Raw genomic sequence first — 19,464 nt, 5'->3', positions numbered from 1 at the left:
CCCTTATAAAATACCGGTGTTACGTTGTCGCGCGAGCGCTAGATGAATGCCAACCCGTTTTGGTCTCATTTGAAAGTGCATTGTTCAGGTTATTGTCAGGTGAATGGGGCCGTTAGGGAAGTAAAAGTCCCGCCGAGAAGAACAACCGTAAACTGGAGCGGTGTTTGGAATTTACACGTTTTGCGTAATGGTTGTTGGATGGGGGGATAATAAATTGTTTAGTGCGATATTGGGTGCTAATTGATTTAGTTTCACTAAAAAGGAAATAAAAATTGTAGTCGCGGTATTTCTCAGCGCTCGTTCTCCGAAAAAAAATAGTTACGATGTACGTAATTTTATTAATTCAAGCTTGAAATGGTTTCAAACAATGAGATGACGAATACTTTCTCAAATTTCAATGTGTCTTTCTATAGGGCCATCAGTATAAAAGATTACTTTCGAACATAAAGTCCTAGAAATCTGAGATTTTCAGGATAACTTTGAATCCCTGATACCGTGATCGAGTTCCTAAATTGGCCAAATCCTACTAGAGGTTTCGTTAATATGGTCGTTTGAAGTTTTTCCCTATCAATTTCGAGAATGCGGATTCTAATGGATATGATTGAACATGTCAGCTTACGAGCCAAATTCTCGTCATTTGCGGGAGATTTTGATTTTCTGCTTTGATATGAAGAAATCTTCGGCTGAGGCTCATCGAATGCTCCCAAATATCAATGGTGAGACCGCTATTAGTGAAAGAACGTGCCGAGAGTGATTTCAACGCTTCAAAAATGGTGATTTTGACGTTTGGTGTTAGGAGAGAGAAGATTTTCGAAGATGCAGAATTGGAGGCATTACTTAATAAAGACTTGTGTCAAACGCAACAAGAATAGACAGGATCATTGGGAGTGACGCAACAAGCCATTTCAAAACGCCTGAAAGTCATAGGGAATTATTCATAAACAAGGAAATAAGGTGTCGTACGCGTTGAAGCCGAGAGATGTTGAACGGAGTTTGTTTACTTGTAAGCAGCTGCTTATAAGACTAAGATGGAAAGGATTTCTGCATCGCATTGTAATGGAGACGAAAAATTGGTTCATTATGATGATACCAACCGCAGAAAATCATGGGCACATTCCAGCCATGTTTCACGTCGACGGCCAAACCGAATATTCCCTGTTCCAAGGTTATGTTCACTATTTGGTGAACTAGCTCGGCGTAGTGTATTATGATTCGTTGAAACCGACTGAAACAATCACAGGCCATCAATATTGAAAGCAATTAATGCGTTTGAGCCGATCATTGAAAGACAAACATCCGCAAAACAACGAAAGACAAAATAAAGTGATTTTACAGCATGACAATGTCGACGCCATGTTGCGAAAGTGGTCAAGACATACTTGGTAATGTTCAAATGCGAAGTCCTACCCCACGCGCTGTATTTTACAGATGTTGCTATCACTTGTTTCGATCAATAGCACACGGCCTGGCTGAAGAAGTGAAATATTGGATCGTTTCGTGGATCTCTCTAAAAGATGACCAGTTTTTTTAACGCGGGATTCGTATGCTGCCCGAAAGATGAGAGAAAGTAGTGGCCTGCGATGGACAATACTTCGAATCATAAATGTATAACCAGTTATAGTTGGAGGCCTATGTATTTTGAGCCGAGATTGTATGTATTTATCAGAATGTAAAAATTCCAAATTTTTCGAAATTCATTGAAATGATTCAGATCCAATTTTTGAAGTGATATAAAACAAAAACTATATTTTTTTCATGAAAACAATCATTGAGTTCATTCCAAACTGCCATACGAAGGTTTTTTTCCAAGTACTGAAAAAATCTATCGAGTGATTTCTGAACAGAATCAAAAAGAACCTGGTCTGAAGAACCTAGTGAGAAAGGTAGTGTGAAGGAACCCTTAAGGTTCAGCATATGGTACCTTAAAGGAAGTCTGTAGAGCTTTTATTTGTGCATCCTATGAGTCGTTATATTATATACATATATCTATATTTTTCAATTTGCAATTTTCATTTACAGCTGTTCTTCATATTATGTATATCACTGGTTCATTTCATATATACCTTCCGAAAAAGGTAATTCATGTACAATATTCGAACAAAATAACTTCTGATAGAAATAATGTATCATCAAATATTCCGAATCACTAATATTGAAAATTAAAACCTGTTATGCTAAAATTCTCGAAAACTATCGATGTTTTCCATTGGGAAAACAAAGTTGGCACCCGACCAAGAAAAAACACCCTGTACTGCCAAAAATATGAAAAACGATGAACTACCATTTCAAAATAATCGAAAACACCATCCAACACAAAGCAGACGCAACCGATGACAACAATCATTACGACTTCATAACAGCCAACGCCAACTAGCAAAAAACCAAACATCGTGATTCTTGCCAGCCGGCCGAACAATGAGATCGGATATTTATTTTATATTGTGCCCCGATGACTAGATACTATTCACCATTTTCAACCGGCGCCACAAAAAAAGAGGCAATTCTCTTCTCGGCTTGGCTACCCGCGATGCGATTTCTCATTTAGTGGAGACGACCCACCCACCAATTTTCCAATTAGAATCACCTTGGTCCGAGAAAAAAACGAACGGAACCTGTATCTCGCCCACCACGCACTCTGGCGGAGACGTAATAAACAACGCCATCGAGATATTAGGCATGCTACAGATTGTCGCTATACGGTCGTAGGACGGTACGGTAGGCCGAGCCCGGTGCGTCCTGATTGGATTCTAATCGGTCGATCTTGTATAGAGTCTGTACGGGGGTATTTCGAAATGAAAATCAACCTGAATGGTGAACATTTTCCAGTGAACACAATCTTAAATTGGGGGTGCCTCAAGGCTCTGTCTTGGGACCGCTTCTATTCTCACTGGTCATCATGCGCTCAGGAGTGTCTCAAAATGAACCTCAAGGGGGCGCATATCTACATCACCACGGACAGCCAAACCACGCTGAGATTCCTGGAATCGTGTTGCCAGGGGTCTCTGCTGACTTGGGAGTGCCGTAACACCATAAAGCAACTAGCCAGAGGAAATACAGTGCATCCTGAACCTTTCTGTGGGCTAGGAAAAGACCAATATAAAGCTGCGGTCAAGCTATAGGAGATGAACAACAGGATAATCCACTGGACTAACACTCCTAGACTTGTTCAGGCAAAGAAATTTGTGACGATTTCACCTACCTTCGCCAAAAAGCTCTTGAAGCTATCACGAGCCGATCTTCGGGTAATGGTGGGACTGCTGACGGGGCACTGTCGGTACAAACATCATTTGCACCGTATGGGAAAGTCAGCAGACGAGATTTGCAGGCTCTGTGGATCAGAAGCAGAAACAGCCGAGTACATGGTATGCAAGTGTCCGGAGCTGCCTGGCTTAAGAACCATTGACATGGGTAAGCCAGTCCTGGATATCAGAGAGGTAACGGCCAAGGCCCCTAATGAGGTTGTCAGTTTTATTAACGTCATTGACGACCTCCTTGGGCTTCCATGAATGAGTAGGGTAGAGAATAAAAGATCTACATGGCCGCAGTTCCCGGAAGGCTTACCGAACCAGAACGACTTCAGTTCAAAATAATAATAATTATAATAATACTGGTCATCAACGATATTCCAGAGAATTTGAGAAGGTTATACAATTATCGTAAGTAATTGCACAAGTGCATCAAAATTACCGATAATTTCGCATGACAGCGTGTTGTCATAAAAACTGCATGAGTTCATTTTCATTTTTGGAGAAAGAGCCCGACACCGAAGGTGGAGGGCTCCTAGTTTTGAACGTTCAATGACTGGTGTCATCTACGTAGAAAATATCATTGAACCAATCATTGTTCCTCTGCGCAACGAATTTTGGGATAATTTCATTTATCAGGATTATAACGCCTCTCCACACCGCGCTCGAAAAGTTCAAAACATTCTTCAAGAGAACAATATCCAGAGAATGAATTGGCCAGCAAACTCACCCGAAATTAATCCAATTTAGCACCTATGGGATTACTTAGGGAGAGCTATATCTGATCGCCAAAACCCATCTTCAACTCTTCAGGAATTGAGTTTAGCCCTTCAGGAAGAATGGATATGCCTGAAAATTTCATTAATGACTTGATACCTGTGATGCCTAGACATATTGGGCAATTGATTGAAAGAAGAGGAGGTAATACGGACTACTGCTAGACTATGGAATAATCGCTTCAAAGCTTCTGACTCCTGATCCATTTTTTTACCATATTATACAGTTATGTCAAAACTGTAAAAGTATGTATCAACATAACTGAAGTTTTCTAAATCTCTATTCTTGTCACAACTGTAGACCTTAATTCATTTCTTAATTGCGGAAATATCTCCAAACAAAAATTGGCAAAATCAACAACCGCAAAACCCTTCTTCACCTCAACTTCTTCAAGGCTACCTCACAGTTTCCTTCATTGCCTCGTTAACAAGTTCATCTTGTCCAGATAAGCAAATTCCACGCTTATGGTGATTCCAGCTCCTTATCAGTTGCTCCCATCTAAACTATGCAGGAACTCTCTTGCTAATTCCCCGGCGAATTCTTGACTAACTACTCCTAAATAATGATACAAACTCAATTAGTCCGCTATTGCAATAGATGTCTTCAAGTGCGCTGATACTACTGCCGAGATTTCGCTGAACCGTTAGCTTCGTCAGTCATCGATAATGAAAACATATAAATGGAATTGTAGCTGCAGATGTTTGCGGAAGCTTCATTAAAAGTTCCATGAATGTGTGTTTTGAGATGGCTGGGATCAATATCATGAGCTGATAGAGAGAGCCTGGGCGTTATTTCATTTAGCTTCTCGGCGATAGAGTGTATTTTGGAATGATTGAAGTTGGAATTGAATCAGCGGTACTCTGGTAATTATTGTTGTTTGTGTCTTAAAAGACGGGGATTGGACTGGGACCATAATCTATAAGATTACAGTTATTAGTATCTATATCTAAAACAGAGACAGTCGGAGTATTTTCGACCCACGAACGTCTTTGACAGAATTTTATGATCATAATGTTTCTGTTCCGAATAGTTGAATGAAAATCGACCAAAAATATTGAGAATGGAGTACTCTGAAGGAAGTACGACGATTTGAGGATATCTGACAATTCCAGAAAGCAGATAATTCTTCATCTATCTGGACGATCGGAGATCCTAAAGTTATCTGACATTAGACGTCAGTAAAGGTAGTTTTTAGGTTATGGAACTTTGACAAGTCATGACCTTTTTGTTTTATTGTTTTCTACAATTGACCTGTGCAGTGTATCTCACTGCAATATGTTGGATATAGAGTATGAAATCGAATGGAAAGATCATTTCTTCATCCAGAGCATTTTTTGTTATTCATAGTAGCAATTTTGACAGAAAATATGATACAAACATTTTTGAATGAACTGTTTCAATCGTTTCAGCTTGAAAATCCCTTCAATAATAATAATAATTATTGAATCATATCACAAAACTTTGAGAAAATCGTTTAGCAAATTTCCAGCTAATAGCTTTCATCAGAACATAAACTAAGAAAAATTGAGAGGTGATAAAAAATTGTTTCCCGATGGTTGGAAAGTAATGAACCACAAAAACTCCGCTTCGAATTCATAAATAATGAGTTCAAAGTTAATCGTGGAATTGAAGTTGTTAACATTAATTGATTTGTATTTATGTTATTCATATAATTGAATAAGATAATCATGTAACCCACTTGTGTGGAACCTGAAAAGTTTCTAAAGTAAAAGTTGCTGCATATGCGTCAATAATCACAATTCGATTGATTGTCACCAATGGTTAAAACACTGCAAGGATCTAACCTCAAAAGTTTAAAAGAAATTCTCCACAATTCAAAGAATATATTTTTCAATATTCTTGGTTGTTCCTGACCTAAGAAGATGAGAGTAAAATTTCAGTAGATTCCATCATTTTCATGATATTTTAAACTTCGTTTTAAGAGATTTGGTGAGATACCTAACAAATCCTTGAAGAGAAAATATTCAATAATAAATTAGTTAATTTGCACCATCATTTAATTGAGTTGGAAACATGATTTAAATCCATTGTTAATTGATTTGAATAGTAGAATGCAAATTTTCTATTAAGAACCTAAGGCGATACATGAATAACTTACATGTACTCGCAAGGTAATGTTCTAAGAGTTGTTATCAGTTATGAATTGAAAACAGTATTTACCTATGTACTACGAAGATTGCCTTCTAGATTTTGGGAATGAATAGGAGGACGCACTACATATGTCATTTGAACGTCTTTAAAGTTTCTCAAAATATTTTCCTTGAAGACTCACAGTTTTTTATAGATACGTTTATGTATATCAATTTTCGAAACATTTTTTTCACTCCGATCAAGGTAGCTCCAAAACAGGCATTTTGAAGGCATCAACTGCCACTTCTGGTGTTGAAAAACACTCGCCAAGTAATTTAGTCTTTATTCAAGGGAAGAAGAAGAAGACTTTGGTTGCTATATAAGTACTCTACGGCGGTTGACCTATCAATTCGATGTTTGGGCCACTCAGGAATTCACTTGTTTGAGTCGAAGTATAAGATTTTGTGTTATTATGATATAGTTCGATTCTTCTGTGCGAATATTTTCAAGAACTTTTGCAAACACTTCAGGTAAACAAATACACCTCAGAATTGAGTATTCTACATTGCTCTAATGGTACCAGCCACATGCCTTGTTATTGCCACTATGCGGGTGTTCATTTGCTTCGAAGAGCTTCTAGTACAACCAACTTTTGATGGATTTGGTTCATCTTGGAACCTTCTACTGCTGTTTAGTTTCGTATACATATTTTGATCCAAGCTTCTCCACCAATTACGATCTTATAAACTTATTTTGACGCATCGCTATTAAATTTCTTTGCATTAATTGACACAAGACTCTTTATAAGCGATTGTCAAATTATGAGGGAGCTAATTTTATTCAAAGCCAATTCATATGAAATCCAATAAATGCTGGTGGAATTAAAAAACAAACGTGCCTCTACCTCATAATATGATACATGAAAATGTTGCATGAACAGTTTTTGCATAGCATCGATGTTTTCTGTCACAACAACTGATTTTGAACGATCTTCAAGAAATTCGTTCTCGAGCAAAGGGTCACCACGATTGAAACTACTTTACCAGTGGTGAATAGTGGTTTTGGTTGGTGTTTCAACCCTTAAAGTAGAATTGAGTTCATCAATGCACAGTTGTTGAGTTAATCCACGTCGAAAGTTATAAAAAATAATTGTACGTTGATGTTCAGGAGTTAATTTTTTCCTTGCCCAAATGAATTTTTCAAATCAAAAAAGTTTGTGGTTGAACTTCAAGGTTCTGCTAAAATATGATATACTTCACGATAGCTACGCCGCTTTTGACGTTTAGTCATTAGGGTTGACAATGTCCGAAAAATAAAAAGGAACCCTGAGTAGTAGTAGTATATTTTATAAGCATTAATGTTATAATTTAGCGAATTAAATTAGAAGAATCCTCGTTTTGAAACAATATAAAATTATGAATTCTTCGATAGGATTAGGCATACTTCCTGGTAACTCTGATGAGGCAGCGACAGAATAATTATTCAATTACAAAGGATAATTAACCTATTGTTTATAAATAATTCAGAGGAAAATAAATCTTCTCGCCAATTCAAATGAAATATATGCAAAATCACTGAATAAAACAAGTTACGTCAACTAATCGAAGCGAGAAAAAATCAATAAAAATTCAAGCACAGTCAGAACATTTTCTAGAAAATTGCAAATACCAAGTGGTACCAATTGGTACTCGATTGAACTGATCGAATACCACTCACCTGATGAAATAAATATCCGGTAGAAAAACGCTCTGGCAAAGCGAACAGCACAAAAAAAATGTCAAAATATCAACACCCACGACACTGGCGCGCGCTCTCTTGCACAGTCTTAACAGTACATACGAAGACGTCGACGACCAGAACGCAACTGAAGGAGATACGCGTCGCGCAAAGTTGGCTGTGGAGGAACAATTGCCGATCTTACTCTCGGCACTAGCCTACTTGGATCAGACGCCGATGAAGGCTGAATTGAGATCGTAAACGAATCTTTCGCCTTTTTTGGAGCATTTGCGGATCCATTATTTCTGAATGGAACACATGATCGAGAAGATCGGATGCTGTGTCTGTTCCCACGGAGGGTAGAAGGTGAGATGACCCATATTTGAGATGCATCTGTTGTATGTGATTGTTGCTGCTGCAGATTATTTGTGTTGTATCGGTTTGGACATATCAAGGTGTTTCGTGGCTGATTTATGTTTTTGAATGCCAGTTTCTTGAAGAGTTTGTAAGGTTTTGGGTAGAGGCGATGTTGCTCTAAGTACCAAGTATGTTTTTCTCTGTGATGAGTTGGTGTAGTCGGAAACTTCTAGCTGAAACTATTGAAGCTTTCCAGTTTTTATTTCCAGTAATTCTTTGGAATCATCTAATTAAAACATTTTTTGAACTCCTTGAATTTTCGCATATACGATTTGCAATGTGAAGAATCCCTGAAATCAATAAGGTTTGCATTGACGTCGAGTCAGGAGCTCGTTTATTTATGCAACAATTGCACCTTTCAGAAACTATACTGAACTAAAGGATGTTTTTTTTTCGAGGTATATAACTTTGAGTTGGCATTACTGTTCAAGATAGCGACCGATTTGACAGCTGTCAAGTGATTTATTCTGAGTTTGGTTTGGCAATACATCATGAATAGACTCATGCCTGAAAAACGCCTGCAAGTAGTGCAATTTCATTTCAAAAATAATGGTTCTGTGCGGAATACGTATCGCGCACTACGTCCATTTTATTTTGTTTAGCGATGAAGCGCACTTCTGGTTGAATGAATACGTCAACAAACAAAACTGCCGCATTTGGAGTGAAGCTAATCCTCAAGTGTATGTGGAAACACCGTCACATCCAGAAAAACTGACTGTTTGGTGCGCTTTATGGGCTGGTGGAAACATTGGTCCGTACTTCTTCAAAAACGACGATGGCCAGAACGTTACAGTCAATGGGGATCAGTATAGAGCTATGATTACTAACTTTTTCATTCCTGAATTGAACAACCATGATGTCCAGGAGCTGTGGTTTCAACAAGACGGCGCAACATGTCACACAGCTCGTGCCACAATCGATTTATCGAAAGACACGTTTGGTGACCGCCTAATTTCACGTTTTGGACCTGTGAATTGGCATCCAAGATCTTGGGATTCAACACCGGTAGACTACTTTCTGTGGGGCTATGTAAAGTCATTGGTCTATGCGGATAAGCCACAAACCCTTGACCATTTGGAAGACAACATTCACCGTGTGATTGCCGATATACGGCCACAAATGTTGGAGAAAGTCATCGAAAATTGGACGTCCAGATTGGACTACATCGGAGTCAGCCGTGGCGGTCATATGCCAGAAATCATTATTAAAATATAATGCCACAAGATTATCTTGCGGATAAATGAAATTCATGTCAATCGAATAATCTATCATTGTTTTATTGCAATTTAAAGTTCTATAGCTCTAAAAAGAACACCCTTCATATGTTGGTATGGTGTCTACAAGGGCGCAATTGGCATATGACTGAACATGCTTCAAAAATTCTTAAATTCTTCAGTTCTCGCTACATGATAAAATAAAATTTTGCATTTTCTTCAATCATTTTACCTCCAAATGCAAATTTTGATCTCGATCAAAGTTGAACAATTCTGAAATAACCAAAAAAACAAAATAAATGGATTTGGCCATTAACGAAATCAACGATGGCATTCGATATGAGAATCTACCATGAAAATCTGAGCTTCCTAGGCCATTCCGATCACAAGTTAACAGAACTGCAACCATCTTAATCTTTCATTCTGTAACCTGCTCAGTAATTCTGAATTAGATGGTCTAACCTCTCATACAAAACCTATGAGAGCCTGGAATATCACAAAACGTTTCTTTAAATGTCTGAGCTATTTTAGCTCAATTGTTGCCTTCAGTGTTCTCATAAGGGTCTAGCAGGTGCTTGATGTCCTATTTCCAAGATTACCAGCTTGTTCATTGCCTTAATGCCACTATAAATTAGCATCCATAGAATTGGATAGTGATAGACACAAACATTAGACATTATTTCACAGAATCCTCACATAAAATGTTGAAAACAACAGAAACTTTGTGAAACGTATGTAAAGATTTCAAGGATAAGAATGTTGTTGCTTCAACTTTAGCAAAGTTACTGAACTTTCCATCGATTTCGACATCGTTTCCTATAGCGCTGATATCGAATTTTGCTGTCGATGCTTTATATGGCCGATTCCTTATTTAGCGCCACCTACGGAACGAAAGAGAAGTTTGATCAATCTCGAGTTCAAGTCTTCTGTAATCCATCAACAAAATATAATCAGTGGATAAACCAGTTCTTCTGAAAATCTTGGGAGGCATTTGATTCGAAATATTTTTTGTTCAATTTAAGAGAGAACGAATCTTTATAAACAGTGGAGGTACCTACTCAGTTTACGGGCTGCTCTCATGTATAAAATATCTCTTTGAATGTTTCAGGTAGTATGTTAGAACCTACATATTTCTCAGATATCATTTACATTTTCAGTAATGATATTCTTTCCATTGGTTTTGTGTTGAATCCCAGCCAGAGTGAGACAGTGTCACAAAACCAAATCTATCAAACAGCCCAGCATGGTCAGCACCTCTCGGGGGGATAGGGTTTTTCTCCATTAGCGAGAAATTTGTAGGATCTGCACAGATCTTCAGTCGCCCTTCATGACGCCAATAGATAGGTTGCCAGATAAATGAGGCACCCTCTATTTTCGTTATCGCTAAGATTTTCAATAGAAGACAAAGTTTATCAGTGTTAAGAAAATGTTTTCCATAGAAAACTATGAAACAATTCAATTTTGAAGCAGAAATCAAGAAATTATCGATGTGAGGAATAAATATTAATTGACTCTCAAACAGAACGTCCAAATCTCTAACAGTATTCCAACTAATCAACACGATATCTCCAAAATAATAATAAAGTCTAATAGGTTCTACGCTCTTTTGAAAGAAACAACATTAATTTTAGGAAATATCAACCTCAGAACATCTCTACAGTAGTTTTAAAACACTCTGCAAAATAAAGAGTTCTGTAAACCAGTTATTCTAAGAAATAATTTAGAGTCTTTCGAAAACAACAGCCTCATCGTGTGAATAAAATCAAATATTGAATCATTAATAAACAATAGGAACAGCATTGAACCAAGATCAGAACCCTGAGGCACACCAAATTAGATGAATATTAGAATGAATGAAAACCCTCAATAAGAACATTCTAATGCGTCCGATAGGAAATGAAAAAAATGAAGCCGATCTTCTGATACGAGATCTCCCAGACATGAAACCATGTTTGCCCATTCTGAATACATGGAACATTTTGCAAAAATTGCAATTGCTTGGATCTTCGAGAGAATTGAGAACAATACTATTGGTCGATAATCAATCTGGTTTTTTTAGTGTCTCTTCTAGAGAAGATTTTCGTCCTTCTTTTGGGCGTTGTGAACCAACTTTTGTACTTTTTTCCCTATCCAGTTTATCATATTCTCCATCCAGAAGTTGTTTTCTTCCTGGTCCTTGTTTTACCACTCAATGATCAACTGGAGCAATTGATATCAATCATCTCTCAACACATATGTTTTCTTTTACCAAATCAGACTTACCTAACGATAAAGTCTGCTACAAAACGTGATCTTACATACCTGAATAAAACTGCCAAGTCAAACCTTCTAACCCGATTCCACTGACAACAATCTTGAATGACATCTCTCACGATCTCATAATGGAATCTAGGCAACAGTACTCTCTCATCAATCAATACCCAACCTATTGGCAACTCTGATTCATTATTAAAATAGATAATTGTAGGATTGATTGAGATATACCTCAATACACAACGATTCCTTCAACATTGAATGGAAAAAACTCAAGACCTCTTGTCAAACTCATCTTACCCAATAATAAAAAAAAGTCCAATGACCCCTCAATTCGACTCCCATTAATAGTAAAATTGATTGGGCATACAACACACGATCGAACGTTATTTATAGAGAAACGAGACGAATAAATATTCAGGTGGTTTTTTATACGCGTTGCAAATTATAGGACCCGCTTCAATTTGTTCGATACCTATTCGCATAATGAATTGGGCAACACCTATGGAAAGAGTTTTTAATTTGCTTTTTTTGTGGTTAGCGATAACGTTTCAGTGAAAGACGTAATGTACAATTCGCGCACCTATTTGAGGAGTAGATGTGCCGTCGTTTTGTCTAACTGTTCTGCGTTGGATTTGGCGAAATCCATTTGTTCGATTGAGGCTTGTTTGTCGGTTCATTACTCCCATAAAATGATCGCTGAAACTTGTTCTCGATGCGATTCTTCCGATGTGAGGTGTTTCGGTTGGTAACATCTTTATTTATTCAAGCAGTATTGCTCAATTCGATGGTGGTTTAGAATAGTCGAGCAAGCGAGAGATGTCGAGAATAATTAATTGTGTTTATGTAATATGTTGGAATCTAGAGCTAACAGATACTTTCTTTAATGACATCATCATTGTTCAATAGTATTTTTTTTTTTTGAGGATCAAATTCAGAGATAGGTACCGGCATTGGGATATATAGACCTAAACTGAGAATCTCTAAAGCCCTGGGAAGTGAGCCCACGATTCTACAGACCGAGAAACTGGCTGTTTATGTATGCGCTCAGGAGTGTCTTAAAATGAACCTCAAGGGGGCGCATATCTACATCACCAAGGACAACCAAACCACGCTGGAATCCCTGCAATCGTACTGCCTGCTGGGTAGCAGGGCACTGTGGGGTTGAAGGAAATAAAAAGCTGATGAACTTGCAAAAAGTGCATCAAGGTTGACACCTGCTGGACCTGAACCTTTCTGTGGGCTAGGAAAAGACCAATATAAAGCTGCGGTCCAGCTATGGGAGTTGAACAACAGGATAAGCCACTGGACTAACACTCCTAGACTTGTTCAGGCAAAGAAATTCGTGATGATTTCACCTACCCACGCCAAGAAGCTCTTGAAGCTGTCACGAGCTGAGCTTCGGGTGATGGTGGGACTGCTGACGGTGCACTATCGGTACAAACATCATTTTAACCGTATGGGAAAGTCAGTAGATGAGATTTGCAGGCTCTGTGGATCGGAAGCAGAAACAGCCGAACACATGGTATGCAAGTGTCCAGAGCTGGTTGGCTTAAGAACCATCCATATGGATAAGCCGATCCTGGATACCAGAGAGGTAACGGCCAAGGCCCTTAAGGAGGTTATCAGTTTTATTAACGTCATTGACGACCTCCCTGGGTTTCCATGAATGAGTAGGGTAGAGAACAAAAGATCTACATGGTCGTAAGTATTGGCCCAAAACGAGGATCTCTAGATCCCTGCTAAATGAGGCCCCTATCTTGCAAACCGAGACACTAGCTATCTATACTAGCGCATAAAGTGTCTCAAAAGAAACCTCAAAGGAACGTGTATTTATATCTCTATCTACGGACAGCCAGGCTATGCTGAGATCCCTGTGTGTGAATGTATCTGAGAAATCTTTAGGTTTTAGAATACTATCTGTACCATTCAAAAAGATTTTTTCTACATGAGAGGATACCTGTTTCCACATTTCTAAAGACAGGGAAAATAGTATAATGGTATGCAGACAATTTCTCAAATCCAGAAAAAGAACTTCCTCGAGTGGGACTCGAACCCTCAACCTCCGAATCACTAGTCCAGTGCTCCACCAACTAGGCTACCGGAGTATCAGATTTCTAAAGACTTTGACAAAAGTGCGAAAAAATATGAAAATAATCCATACTTTCAAAAGTTTACCAAACGTTATTCATCACATATAGGTTTTCTAGAGACTTTTTGCGAAAACCAGCAATGCCACATTCTCTAAAATGGCTCAATTGTGACTTTATTCCAGGAATCGCATAAAAACTGGTAAAAAGACAAGGATTCACAAGTTTGACGCACGAATCAATCTATAAGTTTTCTTTCAACTGAGCCAATACCAAAAGAAGATTAAGACGAAGATCAAAATTGAAAATGATGATTGATGTTGACAAGTTTTTGCCTATTTCTGTAGTTTATGTATGTTGAAACGATCTAAAGTCTCTAATGTAAGAAATAATACTATCACCCAAGATGCAGAGTTTATTATAACAAACACATAGTTGAACTACTAGACTATATATACTATATATGATAAAAGTGGAAATGATACCAGTTAGAACCGTCTTGAGAGTGTGTGTTAGAGCGACCGTACCTTGGTACCTTCCTTGTGGTTTGGTTCGATCATAGAGACGCATGGGCGTGATTGATTATGATAATTATGTCCTCAGCATGATGTGCTTAGGATTTTATGGTATCAATTATATGGGCTTAGTATTAAATTATGAATTGCTAACATGTATAGTATTTCTTACGAAAATTGGGCAGAAAGCGCAGTTCTATTAGAATTTAGAATGATCGCTAAAAGAACCAAATGATATTAGCATTATAGTTTTGTAATTATCATAAAAAGCGTTCATAGCATCAAAAACTGACTTCCTACTTTTCAACCAGTTATCGACTAATTAATCGAAGACTCAACTCAACAGATAAGTAAAAAGAAAAAAACGAAATCACCAAAGAAACGAAAACAGACGAGCGAATACCTAACTGAATCGCTCGTCCCTCTACAAAAATCGCGTCGCCTATGCGATCCACCTGAAGTAAACGCCATTAACGAGACATTTATAACGAGAAAATCGCTCGGGTCGAGCTGGAATCCTAACCTAACTGTTCCGAGAAGCGAATCCATGACGTAGGAAAATTGCAGTTCCTGTTGTTGGCCCGTTGTATCGCGGTGAAAGCTGCCTTGTCCAGATAAGCCTACGCTTATCATAGTCGAATCGTATTAACACCTCCAACCCGTTGGATTTACGACGTTCCGCCTATAATCGAGCACTGAAATCGATTCGGATTTCTTCTTCATAAACGGTTCGTTATTTCTATGGTTATTATTTTGCTCGTTGCGGATTGGACTTGTCGGAGACTGCTATTTTGCGAATTGATAGTATTTAGATGAGTGAGTGATGCGTAAGACTTATTTAATTGCGTTTGAATATTTTTAATGGATTTGGTCCTTACTCGATGAAAGTTCATTAATGGAATGAATCGTCAGAAGAAGAAAACAGAGTTCTATAAACATGGTCCCGCAAACGCTTTGTTCTCTTGATTCGATGTGCTAAAATTTGATTTTTTTCTCAGATTCTTCACATAGCACCTTTCCTTCACAAGATATTCAACTTACATTTGTCATAGATATTTCAATTTGAAGATTTCATCATGTAATATGCTAGTTTTGAAACTCAATCAACCAGGTTATATTATTTCTGGAACAGTGTCCGCTCTTTTCCTCCAGAACTTTAATTTGGTGGACCACTGGTAATATAGAAAAATGTAAAAAGAAACTGTGGTCCAATCCGACAGTTTTTAGTTTATTGTAGTGTTGTAGTATTTGCTACCGATTCACAAAAATTTCAAACAATTCTCTAGTAATGCTCAGAAAAATTCAAATTTATGTAGAGATTCAGTTAGTGAGCTGTGCAGTTTTGGTACTTATTTACCCAATCTGTAGCGAAGATTAACAGAGATTCGATAAGCTGGTATAATTATCACAAAAAATAAGACTATCAGAAACACCCTGTATCTCAAAAATAAGTCTCTTGAGGACCCGTGTTTATGAGGCTTTTTTTTCTTGAAATCATCCAAATAATCTTTCATTTTCCTTTATGCCTCCAATTCAGGAAAAACCTGTGTATAAAATAGAACAAAGTAATTTCCACTGATCTTTTAATGTTGGCGACAATTATTTCACTGACACTGTGACTTTTTGAGGTTTCATTTCGACTGATAACAAACATTAAAAACTTAGTGGAAATAACTTTGTTTCAAATTTTGTATGTTTGTGTATTTTTTCCTCTTCATAGACTTTTGCTTAGTTGTTAATATATTACTCTCATAATAGGCTAGATGGCAGATTTTTCAAAAACCTCTGTAATGTAGGAACACGGCTACTTTTTCCTGAATACAACCCATTTCGGTAATGATGAATAAAGTAAAATTTCAAGGCGAATTAAATCAAAATTCAAATCTAGCCCCAAAACACTGCTAGATTTCAATGCATCCGCTTATGAGATAATGACCCTCACATAACCTTTATTTGATTTTTTTTCTACGCTGAACGAAGGAAGAAAACATAATATACTGAATTCTGCTTCACTTAATAACGAGTAAACGTTGAACGACAGTCAAATAATGCCAAAATCCGAAACACCAGCAGTAATAACAATAAAAGTTCGAAGTGACACGATGTAAGGTTATATCATAGAAATAGAAACATAACAGTTTGTCATTTTGATTTCATTGCATCATTACCGAAGGCATTGCTGAGTACAATATGCCTTAATACTTTATGGCTCTTGGGTATATGTAAACTGTAAAGCAATGTTTACATAAATTCGATAAGTTTTATTAACAATTTCAACTCGAATTAATTTGAAATGGGCAATTCTGAATATGAAATTGCCTGATGGTTTTTAACTTTCTGTTACAGAAAAAAAAACCGATTCAGAAGGTATGCCTGCAAGCACGCCAGTTTTCGAATAGATAGGTACTATCCTCTATCTATCCTTCAGCAACAGACGTACTCTTCCAATTACCATGATGTTTCAGCGTAGTAATACTAGCTCCAGCTGCTGCCAGAAGAGTTGCTGTATACCTACCCAGGTATTCCACAAATATGAAGGGGATTTTGCCAAACATGTTTTTAGGTTTTTTCAACTGGATGTATAGTACAACGACCTCGTCTAAAGTTCAGAAAATGCTTTTTCTGAACCATTCCGTGTGCGTAAAAACTTCTAGCTTCTTCACCTTCGAATTATTCATTTATTCTTCTTTAATAGTTGTCAAAACGCGTTCTTTATCGAATTTTGTCTTGGGTATCAATCAAAAGTATAATGTTCATTTTTTACATCAGGAATTTGCATATTGACAAGATCTTGCCATCGGCATCTTCCAAATACACTGAATATCAATGAAATTTTGTACATCCAAAACTTCTCATTCGATATCTCATGAATAAATTTCAGTTTATCTCTCTAACCACAACTAACTTTGGTCTTTTTAAGCTGATATCCTTCCCGTCCTTACTTCAAACAAGCAATAACCTACGATGATTACCAATAATAATATTTTTATCTTCTTCCTTGTATTTAATATTCGGACCATGAAGAAATGTTTGGAAAAATTCATTCGATTTTCTAAAAATCTAACTAGTTTTGAATGAACGTCCTGTCTGTCTTATTCATTTTTAAGATAGCGAGCTAAAATAGTCCTAGATATTTGCATAATGGTCAAAAATTGTTTTCTCCTCAATACCAAATTTTTAAATTTTCTTCACATCACATTTTTTTCAACTGGATTTATGTAAGTACACTACACCGTTTTTAGAACCTTCAAAGTCTGAAGATCCACATATTATTATTCTCCAGTTTCATCGGTCGAGAAAACTCTCCACAAAATTTGCTTTCCTAATAAAAAAATCCGGATATTAAAATTTCAGAGAATCTTTAGATATATTGCTATGAATCCAAAAGAAATATAGTTGAAATGAAATGTTGGACTTAAATTGGTGACATAAAAACCACAAAAATATAACGCTCAAACATTGCAAGAGTATCGATGACAATTCTGTCAAAAACCTTCCAGCAAGAGGCCTTTCCTGTATGCCATTCCTAGTTCTTCATTGGCCATATTAATAACGCGCAATCTACTCAAACATCTCACGCATCGAACCAAACTAATCATGAATTTATGAAATTACTCAGGAACATGTAATGTCACCTAGCATATCACACATCTCGTCCACAAATCTCTCATTTTCCAAACGCCTCTTCTCATATTTCCATAACATGTACCCCGCGATATCTTTTCATCTAACTTGCGAGTCGCAGCCTCCTAGACTGCCTCAAATACTCGGCGAAATGAGAGAGAAGCGACCCCAACGTGACGTGCAAGCCTCATATAAATCAGGATATCTCAGCCGACTCCGATCCTGGTTAATTTAATACACTTTGAACTAAATCAGCCATCTGATATTCTGGCGGAAATAGTTAGTCACTATACACCGGGAACTGTAGACCAACATGCATTCTGAATTCCACCTATCGGGCAAGGTTTGCGCGCGAGACCACAACTGGTCTTGCTGGGGAAAAATTGGTCTCACACTCACACACACACAGATGTCCATTTGAACTGATTATATATGGAGGCGGTGTTTTCTGTTATGATTTTTCTGGGAGTTGGTGCTACCTACGCGGTTCTTCTTCATGAAATTATTGATCAGGTCAAGTAATCTGGTTTTAGCAGAGAGGTTTTTAAATGGAAAAATTACAATTTTTAACAGTCCATACATGAAAAAGAGTTTTTTTAATACAAATTATAAGTGATTCATATCAGTAATACCTATATATTCGATATATCTTTTGATGTATACAACATCACTCAATAGGTCCTTGATCCTTCGCTCGAATGAAACTACCAGCATCCAGTGTCCAGACTCCAGTTGTGTTAGTAAGAACCTTTTCCTTGATGGGATAAAATACTGAGCAAGCAGGGTTCATATTCGGTAGTTGTTTCAGAAAACATAAAAAATACACGAAATGACTCTGTGTGATCGTAAGTTGAAATTATGTGAGATAGAGCTGAAGATGAAAATACTAGTAAGCAGTGTTTTCACAATTCTGATTGAAATTCCGAAAGAAAGCTTTGCCGAAGTTGCTCACCACTGATCAGAAGCAATAGTCAGGCCATTTCCAAGACTGTTTGGAGGTGTTCAAACTGGATATTAAGGATTTTCTGATTCATCACTACACTCCTCAGTCAGAGAGAGCACCAGCTGAGCGGAAAGCAGTCGCTGAAAGCAGTCCAAAGTTACCAAACTCTAAAACATCAGCTAACATGCTTATGCTATAAGTATTCTCGGACGTGTATGAAATATTGATCATTGACAATCTTGACGAAGATAAAAATATCAACAGTGAATATTTAATAACGTTATTTAATCGATAAAGTGCAGAAATTCAAAAAAATTGCCTCAAATTCAAAATACAAAGATTTTCTTCCTCTTGCTCCATATCATAAAGACCAAGACCAAATTGAACAAATTGCGCTTCAAATCGCTGACCAACCAGCTCATACTCCAAATCTGGCCCCCCAGTGATAACTGGAGTTTTGCAGACCTCAAAAAAATGCTCCAGGGTAAAAATTTGGCTCTAATGAAGAACTGATTGTCGAGGTTGAAGCCAATTTTGAAAACTGAGATGAATCTTTCTACAGAAAAGCTAGAGGAGTAT

General features: G+C 37.3%; 1 protein-coding gene across 1 annotated transcript in view; it reads right to left on the bottom strand.

The window, feature by feature from the left end:
* Window positions 1-8,005, bottom strand: part of LOC123688589 (E3 ubiquitin-protein ligase RBBP6) — a 231,934-nt gene extending 223,929 nt beyond the window's left edge. The window contains exon 1 of the mRNA XM_045627175.1: window positions 7,830-8,005. The gene's annotated coding sequence lies outside the window, so the exon portion shown is untranslated. The remainder of the gene's footprint in view (window positions 1-7,829) is intronic.
* Between the last annotated feature and the right edge of the window lie 11,459 nt (window positions 8,006-19,464).

This window comes from Harmonia axyridis, chromosome 1, assembly GCF_914767665.1.
Source record: "Harmonia axyridis chromosome 1, icHarAxyr1.1, whole genome shotgun sequence".
Lineage (NCBI taxonomy): Eukaryota > Metazoa > Arthropoda > Insecta > Coleoptera > Coccinellidae > Harmonia > Harmonia axyridis.
Note: the sequence above shows the minus strand (reverse complement) of the source record. Positions and strands in the feature narration are given on the sequence as shown.